Raw genomic sequence first — 11,942 nt, 5'->3', positions numbered from 1 at the left:
CTAAGTCTAGATGCATATGTATATTTTACTTCTTTTCAGGAAAAATACAAATCTGGCTATGTTAGAAGAAAAAGTATACATTTGTCAAAAAATACATTATATTTTCCTAAAGGAGAAACTACAGGTAGACCCCAGCTTAAGACAAGGTTCCCTGTCAATGATTCAGTTGTTAAGTCCAACTTAAGTCAAATATCTCATTTTTTCTTTTTTTTAGTTTTCATCATTATTACCTTTTATTATCAATATCTTTCTAAATCCGATCATTACTTGCCTTTGGGTGTTGGAAACATTACCTATAAACTTACAAGTATGTTTTAATGCATACATACATATATAAAATACACAAATCATAAAAAAAGATGGATGGTCGTAAGTACTGCTACTTGTAATTCAAATACCTTGTAAGCCAGTGACTACCTGTAGTCAATGTTTTCTTTATTAAAAATGTTCAAACTACTATGTGTGTATTCAAGAACTATAATATTACTGGTAGCACGCAACTTTGTCATCATGGAGAAAAAATCATGTTTCCAATTAGGTCAAAGAATAAATAATAGCAATTTATTTAATAAGTTATAAATCAGACAGGTATAGAAAACGAGCAGTTGAATTTTATTTCCATCTCTAGCACATATTAGAAGACCTAACAGGCCATGAAAAAGCAAATACGTCACTTTGAGTACTAAGGCGCACCTGACCCATGCCATGATATTTTCAATCACCCCATCTGCTGAACAATAAATAAAGAGGAAGGATGAAGAATTGACGCCTTTGAATTATGGTGTTGCCAAAGAATACTGAATATACCATGGACCTCCAGAAGAACATACAAATTTGTCTTGAAAGATGTACAGCCAAAATGCTCCTTGGAAGTGAAGATGGAGAGACTTCATCTCACACACTTTGGACATGTTATCAGGAGGGACCAGTCCTTGGAGAAGGACATTGTGCTTGGTAAAGTAGAAAGTCAGCAAAAAAGAGGAAGACCCTCAATGAGATGGACTGACATGGTGGCTGCAACAATGCGCTCAAGCATAACAACGATTGTGAGGATGGCAGGGTTTCATTCTGTTGTACACAGGGTCGCCATGAGTCGGAACCAATTAGATGGCATCTAACAACAACAACAGGCCATGATGATCGTAAGAATTTCACTTTGCAACAAATGCTAGAATATCAGAGAAGGAAGAGTTCCTAATGTCTTAACAATTTTTGCCATAATCTGAAAAGGAAAGAACCGTGTGCATATAAGTGGAATGTAATGAGAAAGGAAGTTAAGACAGGTATATAAAGGGAATACTGAAATGCATTAGAATTGCATTTATTTCAAAAATTGACCTAAATCTGTACATCCAGTGTACAATAAACAGAGCAGATGTTAGTGAAGTTTAGCCTTTTTAAATTGTCATATAATTCACATGCCATAAAATTCACCCCTCTTAAAGCGTACAATTCAGTGTTTTTAGTGTATACACAGAGTCGTGCAGCCATCACCTCTATCTAATTTGAGAACATTTTCATCACCCCCCAAATAAAATCTGTAACCATTATTATTAGTCACTACTCATTTCCTGCTCCATCCAGTCTCTGGTAAATACTAGCTACTTTCTGTCTCTAGTTTTGCCTATTCTAGACATGGTTAAGTATTACTAGAAAGCAATGATTAGAAAGCAGTTCAGGAAAGTAACTTTTAAAAAATATATACTTTACTCCTGGCTTTGAATCCTGTCTCTACCATTTATAAATTGTATAATCTTGAGCAATTTACTTAACTGAGTCTCAACTTCCTCTTCTGAAAAATGAAAATTATAATGCCTATATTCCATGGATATTGCAAGCAAGAAGAAGGATAATTTATACAAATTGCTAAGCATAGCATCTTGTACTCAAAAGCAGTTTAGTAAAAAAGAATAGTACCTGTAATTAATACCTATAATTTTTGCATGCTGTATGAACCTGAATTAACCATTCAATACCTCTAGACCTCCTCTTATGTATAATTAAGAATATATTTACGTAAGAGGTGAGAAAAAAGTACGTTGTTAAATACATGAACAAATGAAGGAATAAATGGGATTAAACTAGAACCAGGGGGTTTGTCTATTACTTTACTATAAACAATTCATATTTTCAGGCTCAGAATAGAGACACAAAAACTAAGATTGGGAGGGAAACAAACATAGGAAATAGGAATTATGGCACATTAAAAGTAGCTACAGATCCTGTGATACTCTTCTTATCGAGAATGGGGTCTATGTCTCCTTTCTTTGAATCTCAGTGGGCTTAGTTATTGTTATAGCCAGTAGAAAACTGCCAAAATTATTCTGGGCCAATTTCGGGACCCAGGACTAAAGAAACAGGTAGCTTCTTAATTTTATTCTTTTTGGGGAAATGTTCTCTCTGAGAGCCATGATTCTCCACCTAAGAGGTTCAAATATACCGAGACTCCTTGCTAGAGATGTCATGGGCAGACATTTCGATCACCAGTGCGACCCAAGCCCAGTGTCCCAACCAAACTTTACAGGGCAACAGACATGGGGGTAAAGTAATTTTAAGCCCTGTAGACAAGACCATCTGCTAGTGCAAAACTAATGAGTGCCTTCAGTCAATGTCTTACAGCACAGAAGAATCTCCCAGCTAAACTCTGCCTAAATTTTCAATATACCAAATCACATCCTAAAATGAAATGGTTTCTTTTAAGACTAATTGCTGAGGTGCTTTGTTACATAGCAATAGGTAATCAGAATAGAATGGAAGTTAGACTATGCAGAAATAGAAATTACATTTCTTAGTCAAAGCCGGAGATCTCAGAACAAGAGGTGAAGTTTAGTAAACCAAGTCGGATTCAGAAAGTCCAAAGGGCATATGTTCCACTACATAGATTCACAATTTAGAAGTAGCATGAGGAAAGAGACAGGTCTCAAATAGAAACAAGAGAGCCTAGGGACAAAATGACAACTCTTGGACATATTTTTTTCTACCTTCTGAGATTCAGATTAACTAAAATAACTATGTTGGATTTTGACATATTTATAGCAAAATGTTGTCAGCCATAGGTCAAGAAACACACAACAGATAAAGTTTACAGTTTCCCTGACTGAGGCTTGTGTAGAGTCAAAATGAAAGTTTACTCTTAATTGGTGTGTATCAGGGCTTAATAAGTCAAAGCCACTAAGCCAGCACTTGAAATGCCAAGACAGTATGGGAGCAAGTTTTGGGAGTTCACAACTGTTTGTGACCGTTCTCCTCAAGTAGTAAAGAGTAACCCAGGCAGCCAAGGATGTAAAATTAATGGAACCTGAGGGGCAAAGCAGGAATGAAATAATGAACTGAACCAAATTGGTAGCCATAGACAAGGAGTGAAACAATCACAGAGGAGATTAATTTAGAAGCCAGGTGAATGAGGTAGAAATATGTAACAAAGGAAAGGGAACCAGGAGGAGTAGGTTGCTTTATTGGTGACCTTCTTGTCATTGTGGAAGTCAACTTCTATCGGATAAATTGATTTAGTAACATCTCATGTTGTGGAACCAAAAAAACCAAACCCATTGCATTCAAGTCGATTCCGAGTCCTAGTGACCTTATAGAACATAGTGGAGCTACCCCATATGGTTTCCAAGGACTGCCTGATGGATTCGAACTGCTGACCTTTTGGTTAGCAGCCATATTTCTTAACTACTACTCCACCAGGGTTTGGCAAGTTGTGGAGAGCCCTTTAAAACCTAATGCATCCTGCCCAGCATCACTTGCTTTTAAAGCAACTCTGCCTTTATATGGCAAGGAAATAAAACAGAGCCTGGATTTTGGCGTTATTTAAACCTGGGTTTTTTTTTTTCAAATCTTGGCCCTGTCGGCTATGAGAATTGGTACACTGAGAAAGTGACTTAACTCTCTGTATCTCCATTTCTTCACTGTAAGAAAACTAACCCATACAACAGTTGTAAAAGTTAAATGGAGAAGCAAAATAACATCTACCTAGTTATAGGTAGCCCACCTCATCTAAAAACAATAAACAAAAAAAACTGAAATGCGCTAGGTAGACAGCTAGCTGCATAGATTGCAGTGGTCAGAAGAAAATTAGAGCAATTTGTGGAATGTATTTTCTCAAATTCAGCCACCCTTTGTTCTCTTATGACTTTCATTCTCCGTTTAAGTAATTCTTCAGTCAGCATTGAATACAGAAAATAGCATAGAAGGGCCAGAAAGTGTAGACAGTAAGACTTCTTGTCCCCAAATTTTTCAGAATTGGGGCTTATTGATCTACGGACTATAGGAGGACATGTAGATATCATGGAGACACTACTTTGGATGGAAAAGACATGTTTTGCCATTTTATTATAATATAGATGACTAAATATATTCTAATATCAGAAATTGATTCAAATTTAGCCTCGTCCTTCCTAGTGCAGATTCCCTTTATAGAATGCTTGCAAATAATATTGAAAAATGTTCTGATCAGGCTTAAAACAAAATCAAACAGAAGCTCTTCATTCAATCAGTATTATAATTCTTTCTCATTGACTTAATTCATGTCTATTTGATGCATGAGGCTGATCTATACAGCAAAGAGCAAAGATGAGAGGTCCCAGTACTGGAATTTGAAAGAGAGAGATGGAAATTTTCAGTGGAGTTACGCACAGAAAAGAACGCAATCAAATTAGGAAACTCTGAAGAATACAAAGACAGTTCATACAATACTTTCCTTTTGACAGGCCAATAAATACTCAAACTGAATAATTTACCAAAAGAAAAAGAGCTCACTCAAACCTCATGACCTTTCAAACAATGAGAAGGAGTTCAATTATCCACAAATGTTCTACTAAAAGACAGCTTTCCGGGCCACAGTGTTATTTCAGCCGTCATAGGTTAGAATTGTTAGATAGAGAACACTGCCTTTGTAGTTTCTGTGTCCTGCTATTAGTCTGCTACTTTAAAACAAAACAAAACAAAACTTTCTGCCACATGAAGTAGCACTTACCCCCCACCCCCCCAAAAAAAAAGTAGGAGGAAGCAATTGTTTTAATAATGTTTCTGGCGAGTTCAAGCTATTAGATTTCCCTGGGACCCTATATCTACACATTTCTAGAGTGATACTGTCACTTTAGAATGTATATCATTTGCCTCCGTTAGATACTCAGAGTAACGTGCCAACAGTGCTCAGAGGGTTTCTCCATCTCCATCACCTGGGCTGCAGTGGGGCAGCATGAGCAGCTCATCGCTTCCTAGGCATCTATCTAGGTTCCCAATATTGGGGAATTTTACCCTCACTGGTACCTTGTATAACCCTACTGCTTCCCTAAGACAAAAAGCCTGTAGAGGTTGGGTGTGTGTTATCATGTATTTCAGAACCAAAGCCCTAGAGTTTACTACCATTGTGGAAACACATTATGAACTCAGTTCTTGTGGAGGTGACACATTTCCCCTGATTTTAAATTCTCTTCTACATTCCTTTTTGTGTTCTTTTGTTGTCTTTGTGATATTCCCCTCCTTTATATATTTTCCTATATCTCTTTGAATTGTTGGAATTAAAACTAAAAAAACTAAAAGCTATATGTAAATACATGTCTGACAGGTCTGGAGATAGTGGAAAGACAGTTTCACCATTTTGACATTGAATGTTTCCATATTTATTCACTGAATAAGCAACTAAACTTTCAAATGTGCCTGTGTGCAGCTACACTGAGATTTCATGTTCTCCTTTCTTATTGCCTGACCTTGGGGGAGTAACTCTTTTCCTGAGACACTCGTCACTTATCTGTACAAAAAAAACAAACAAAACACACAAAATGGAGGGGAGAGATATCACATCACACTTATCTTGTGCCATCGTTGTGAGGATTGAAAATACTGTGTTTAAAGTACTTAGTGCTTGGCACGTAGAAGGTGCTTCAAACAGTAGGTGGTTATATTTTCCCTTCTCGTGTTCTTTGTCTCTTTACTACTGTCTTATGGTAAAGGCTTGTATTTTCTCATGTATCTTTACAGAAAAACATTTGCTTTGTCTTTTACCTTTCACAAATACCATTCAGATTTTGAATCCTTCATTTCCAAAGCTTAGTCATGACTTTGAATTTAGCAATTCCAGAAACTCAGTGAACATTCCTCTAACTGTATTGTACAGGTGATCAGTGGAAAGTTTAAATGTCACCTGTTCTATGAAAGGTCAGCCGTTGGAATCCACCAGCTGCTCTGTGGGAGAAGATGTGACAGCCTGCTTCCCTAAATACAGCCTTAGAAACTCTATGGGACAGTTCTACTCTGTCCTATAGGGTCGCTATGAGTAGGAATCAATTCAATGGCGGTAGGTTTGGATTTCGGTTTTTTAGTCTATAAATTGAGTTTATTGCATATGTGGCATAGGAATGAGTCGGCAGAAGTGTATCTTGCCTTTCGTTATTATCCAGGCTAATCCATTTCATACTGTCCCATATTTAATAACTTTATTGCATCGTGTTTTGTAAAATTTTAGTATAAAACAGCACTTGTCATAAGATTTCATTAAGATGAGAGCTTTCAATTCTCTGAAACTCTATGAACCTACACATATTAGTTAATTTAGAAAAAAATTAACATAATCATGAGCTTTACATGTGCATTTATATTACCTTTGAGAGTAAATTTGCTGTTCTTATTCCTTAATAAAGACTTTATTTCATTGTTAATCAAAAATATTAAGAAGCAAGTGGCAACATTCTGTCACATTAAAGGAGCAGCAATGCAAACACTCTATTTATTAACATTATACATGAAGTTTCTAATGTAAACAGCATTAAACTACTTACTATTCACCATAAGGGTATAAAAAGTGCATCCAAGCTTCAAAATCAATGACTTCTTGCCCTCTGCCCAATGCTGCTCTTTGGCAAAAAGAGAAGAAGCCTCTCCTAAAACTCAGCATGTCATTTTTTAATTCACACTTTAATTTCCACTTGAGGAGGCAAGCCAAACCAAACTCGTCCTCCCTGAGATGCACCCTGGGAATAAGTGCCCTCCCAACTTTAATAATTATCTGAGAAGAGTCTTTCTCCCACTCCCCTTTCCGTCTGAATCGGGGGTTGCTTATTAGGACCTAGTTGTTTTCTACTCTATTTGCATAATTTGCAGATGTCAACCTGCTGGCTCTACTCTGTCTGAAAGAATTATTGTCTTTGTTTTCCGAGTAAATTTTTCTCTCTTTATAGCTGTAACTAGGGAACTAGGGATACGCTATATAAAAATTGTTAGATAAAACAGCTATCAGCATTTAGATAGAGAGATAGATACTTTTAGTCAATCAAAATCTTGATATAAGATTGCTTCTTCTTTTGTAAATTGAACTATGTGTATGCCTGGGGAATCATACGCGTATGTAGGGAATCTTTACTTAAACACGGGAGAGCTTGAGGATATGTAAACACCTGTTTATGCCCTTGATTCATTATATATAATCTTGAAAAACATACTACTGTAAATAGGGAGCACATAATTACTTAGTTACCAGAGCTTTATAATAAAAATTAAAAGCTACAATTTACTAATCCACAATAACTTCTCAGCAATTGCATGGATATTTAGATAAAGTCTTTTCTCCTGCATTTGATACTCTATGCAATTCAGTATAACTCTTAAAATGTCAAATGCTTTTAGTATCCGTAATTGTTTTGGGATTTTCTTTAACTTAGAAGTTCCTAAAAAGGTATTATTCAAAAGAAACTGATATACAGGACCATAGAACTACAAATAAAAGAGATACACATTTGAATTACACATGAATTTCAAAGACAATCAAATGTGATTGTAGTGTATAGATATAACTGAATTGGATAAAAACATTTCTGATCAGGACATCCATCTACAATAGCAGTTTAGGAAGCAAAGTATTTAGGTTCCAAAAGCAGTAGTGAAATTTGATTCACAAACATTTCGATAAAGTGTAATCTTTCTTTAGTTTTGTTGCATCTGAATTTTCCTCTGCTCTTTCAATTTGGTACAAATTTACCTTTGAGTGGTTCACCCAGTAGTTGATGACTAGTTTATGAAGAATATTGAAGCACAAGTGAATGCATTGCATTTGTTCATCTTTATAAAAATTGTGGATGAATATTCTTGGAATTGTAAGTCTACATTAATAATCATGTGTCACAGCATGGTCTTTTAAATACAGCTATACAATAGTGAATACAACTTCTTAACATAGGACTGTTCCTTTGGCCAGGATTCAGAAGCCTCTTAACTCAATTTTTTCAGAATTCATTTAAAATTTAATTTTATTGTGCTTTAGGTCAAACTTCACAGTGCAATTTAGTTTCTCATTCAAAAATTTATACAGAAATTGTTTTGTGACATTGGTTGCAATCCCCACAATGTCTCAACATTCTCCCCCTTTCCACTCTGGGTTCCCCATGTCCATTTGGGTCCAGTTTTCCTATTCCTTTCTGCAGTCTTATCTTGTCTTTGCTATTGGGCAGGTGTTGCCCACTTGGTCTCATATATTTGACTGAACTAAGAAGCATGTCCCTCACTTGTGTTTTTGTTTTATAGGCTGTCTAATCTTTGGCTAAAAGGTGGACTTTGGGAATGACTTCAGCTCTGAGCTAGCAAGATTTCTGGGGACCATAGTTTTGGAAGTTCATCCAGTGTGTTTCAGACCAGTAAGCCTGGTCTATTTTTGTAAATTTGAATTTTGTTCTGCATTTTTCTCCTGCTCTGTCCAGGACCCTCTACTGTGATCCCTGTCAGAATGGTCTGTGGTGGTAACTGGGCACTATCTAGTTCTTCTGGGCTCAGGCTGGTGGAGGCTGTGGTTCATGTGGTCTATTAGTCCTTTGGACTAATATTTTCCATGAGTTTTCGGTTTTCATTCTCCTTTGCTCTGAGTGGGATGGGACCTATAAATGTATCTTAGATGGCGACTAGCAACTTTTTAAGACCTCAGATGGTACTTACCAAAGTAGGATGTAGAACATATTCTTTATAAACTATATTATGCCAGTTGACCAAGATGTCCCCTGAGACAATGGTCCCTAGCCCTCAGTTCCAGTACCTTGGTCCCTCAAGGTGTCTGGATGTATCTAGGAAGCTTTTTTCACCAACGTTAATGGAGACTATACACGTGGACCTCACTGGATGGAATACGCAGGAATCAAATTGACTACATCTGTGGAGAGAGACCATGGAAAACCTCAATATGAGGTTTCCCAACTCTGGAACAGGACATCAATTGCTCATATGCAAGTTCAAGTTGAAACTGAAGAAAATGAGAACAAGTCCACAAGTATGACCTTGAATATATCCCGCCTGAATTTAGAGAACATCTCAAGAATAGATTTGACACATTGAACACTGATTACCGAAGTCCAGACAAGTTGCAGAATGACATCAAGGACACCATACATGAAGAAAGCAAAAGGTTATTAAAAAGACAGGAAAGAAAAAAAGACCAAGATGGAAGTCAGAAGAGACTCTGAAACTTGCTCTTGAATGTCAAGTAGCTAAAGCAAATGGAAGAAATGATGAAGTCAAAGAACTGAATGGAAGATTTCAAAGGTAGACTCAAGAAGACAAAGTAAAGTATTATAATGACATGTGCAAAGGCCTGGAGTTAAAAAACCAAAAGGGAAGAACACACTTGGCATTTCTAAAGCTGAAAGAACTGAAGAAAGAAATCAAGCTTTGAGTTGCAGTACTGAAGGATTCAATGGGCAAAATACTGAACAACACAGGAAGCATCAAAAGAAGATGGAAATAATACACAGAATCACTGTACCAATTAGTCAACATTAAACCATTTTAGGAGGAAGCATATCATCAAGAACCTATAGAACTGAAGGAAGAAGTCTAATCTGCACTGAAAACATTGGTGAAAAACAAGGATCCAGGAATTGATGGAATACCACTTGAAATGTTTCAACAAATGGATGGAGCACTTGAAGTGCTCAGTGATCTATGCCAAGAAATTTGGAAAACAGCCAACAAATTGGAAGAGATCCATATTTATGCCTATTCCAAAGAAAGGTGATCCAACAGAATGTGGAAATTATCTAACAATATCATTAATATCACACGCAAGTAAAATTTTGCTGAAGATCTTTCAAAGAAGGTTGCAGTAGTACATCAACAGGGAACTTCCAGAAATCCAAGCCGAATTCAGAAGAGGATGTGGAACCAGGGATATTATTGCTGATGTCGGATGGATCATGGCTAAAAGCACAGATGTTTCATTGACTAAGCGAAGGCATTTGAATGTATGGATCATAAAAAATTATGGATAACATTGTGAGGAATGGGAATTCCAAAACACTTAATTGTGCTCATGAGGAACCTGTACATAGATCAAGAGGCAGTCATTTGGACAGAACAAGGGGATATTGCATGGCTTAAAATCAGATATGGTGTGCATCAGGGTTGTATGCTTTCACCATACTTATTCAATCTGTATGCTGAACAAATAATCCAAGAAACTGGACTATATGAAAAAGAACAAGGCATCAGGATTTGTGGAAGACTCAACAACCTGCATTATGCAGATGACACAACCTTGCTTGCTGAAAGTGAAGAGGACTTGAAGCACTTACTGATGATAGCCAAAGACTAGTCTTCAGTATGGATTACACTTGAACATAAAGAAAACAAAAATTCTCACAACTGGGCCAATAAGTAACATTATGGTAAATGGAGAAATGATTAAAGTTGTCAGATTTCATTTTGCTTGTATCCACAATCAACGCCTATTGAAGCAGTAGTTAAGAAATCAAACAACAATGCTTACTTAGGCAGCACATATACTAAAACTGGAATGATACAGAGAAGATTAGCATGACCCCTGAGCAACGATGACCCTTAAATTTGTGAAGCGGTCCATATTTTTGTCAAATACCTAAATATAAAACCAAGAACTATAAAGATCATAGAAGGAAAAAAATAGGGCAATTCTAGAGGCCCTAATACACAGCATTAACAGGATACAAACCATAACTAACAATACACAAACACCAGAAGTTAAGCTAGACAATCGGGACCTTCTAAAAATTAAACACTTATGGTCATCAAAAGACTTCACCAAAACAGTAAACAGAGAACCTACAGACTGGGAAAAAAATTTTGGCTATGACAAATCTGACAAAGGTCAAATGTCTAAAATCTACAGGAAAATCCAACACCTCTACAATAAAAAAATAATCTAATTAAAAAAGAGGCAAAGGATATGAACAGACACTTCATCAAAGAAAACATTCAAGCAGCTAACAGGCACATGAGGAAATGCTGTCAATCACTAACCATTAGAGAAATGCAAATCAAAACCGCAATGAGAAACCATCTCACCCCGACATTACTGGCGTGACTAAAAAAAAAAAAAAAAAACAGAGAAAAGCAAATTTTGGAGAGGGACATCTTATGCACTGATGGTACAACCATTTGGAAAATGATACTGCACTTCCTTAGAAAGCTAGAAATAGGAATACATATAATCTAGCAATTCCACTCTTAAGACTATATCCTAGAGAAACAAGAAATGTCACATAAATAGACAAATGCATACCCATGTACATTGCAGCATTGTTCACAATAGCAAAAATGATGGAAACAACCTAGATGCTGATCAACAGACGAATGGATTAAAAAAACTATGGCATATACACACAATGGAGTACTACACAATGATAAAGAACAATGATGAATCTGCGAAGCATCTCACAATGTAGATAAATCTGGAGGGCATTATGCTGACTGAAATAAGTCAATCATGAAAGGACAAATATACAAGATTACTACTATAAAAATTCGTGAAAAGGTTTACATATAAAAAGAAACAATCTTTGATGGTTATGAAGGAGAGAAAAAGGGGGAGGGAAAAACCCTAAATAGACAATAGATAAGTGGTAACTTTGATGAAGGGTAAGACTTTACACAATACTGTGAAATTCCACCAGCATAACTTGCCCAAGGCAAAGTCGTGGAAGCTC

The 11,942-nt window shown here is 36.4% G+C and overlaps 1 non-coding gene across 1 annotated transcript; it reads left to right on the top strand.

Moving 5' to 3' along the window:
• Positions 1 to 10,739: 10,739 nt before the first annotated feature.
• Positions 10,740 to 10,846, top strand: LOC111750812 (U6 spliceosomal RNA). The gene has a single exon (XR_002785866.1). It is a non-coding gene; the product is annotated as a U6 spliceosomal RNA (small nuclear RNA).
• The last annotated feature ends 1,096 nt before the right edge of the window (positions 10,847 to 11,942 follow it).

This window comes from Loxodonta africana, chromosome 5 (genome assembly GCF_030014295.1).
Source record: "Loxodonta africana isolate mLoxAfr1 chromosome 5, mLoxAfr1.hap2, whole genome shotgun sequence".
Lineage (NCBI taxonomy): Eukaryota > Metazoa > Chordata > Mammalia > Proboscidea > Elephantidae > Loxodonta > Loxodonta africana.
Note: the sequence above shows the minus strand (reverse complement) of the source record. Positions and strands in the feature narration are given on the sequence as shown.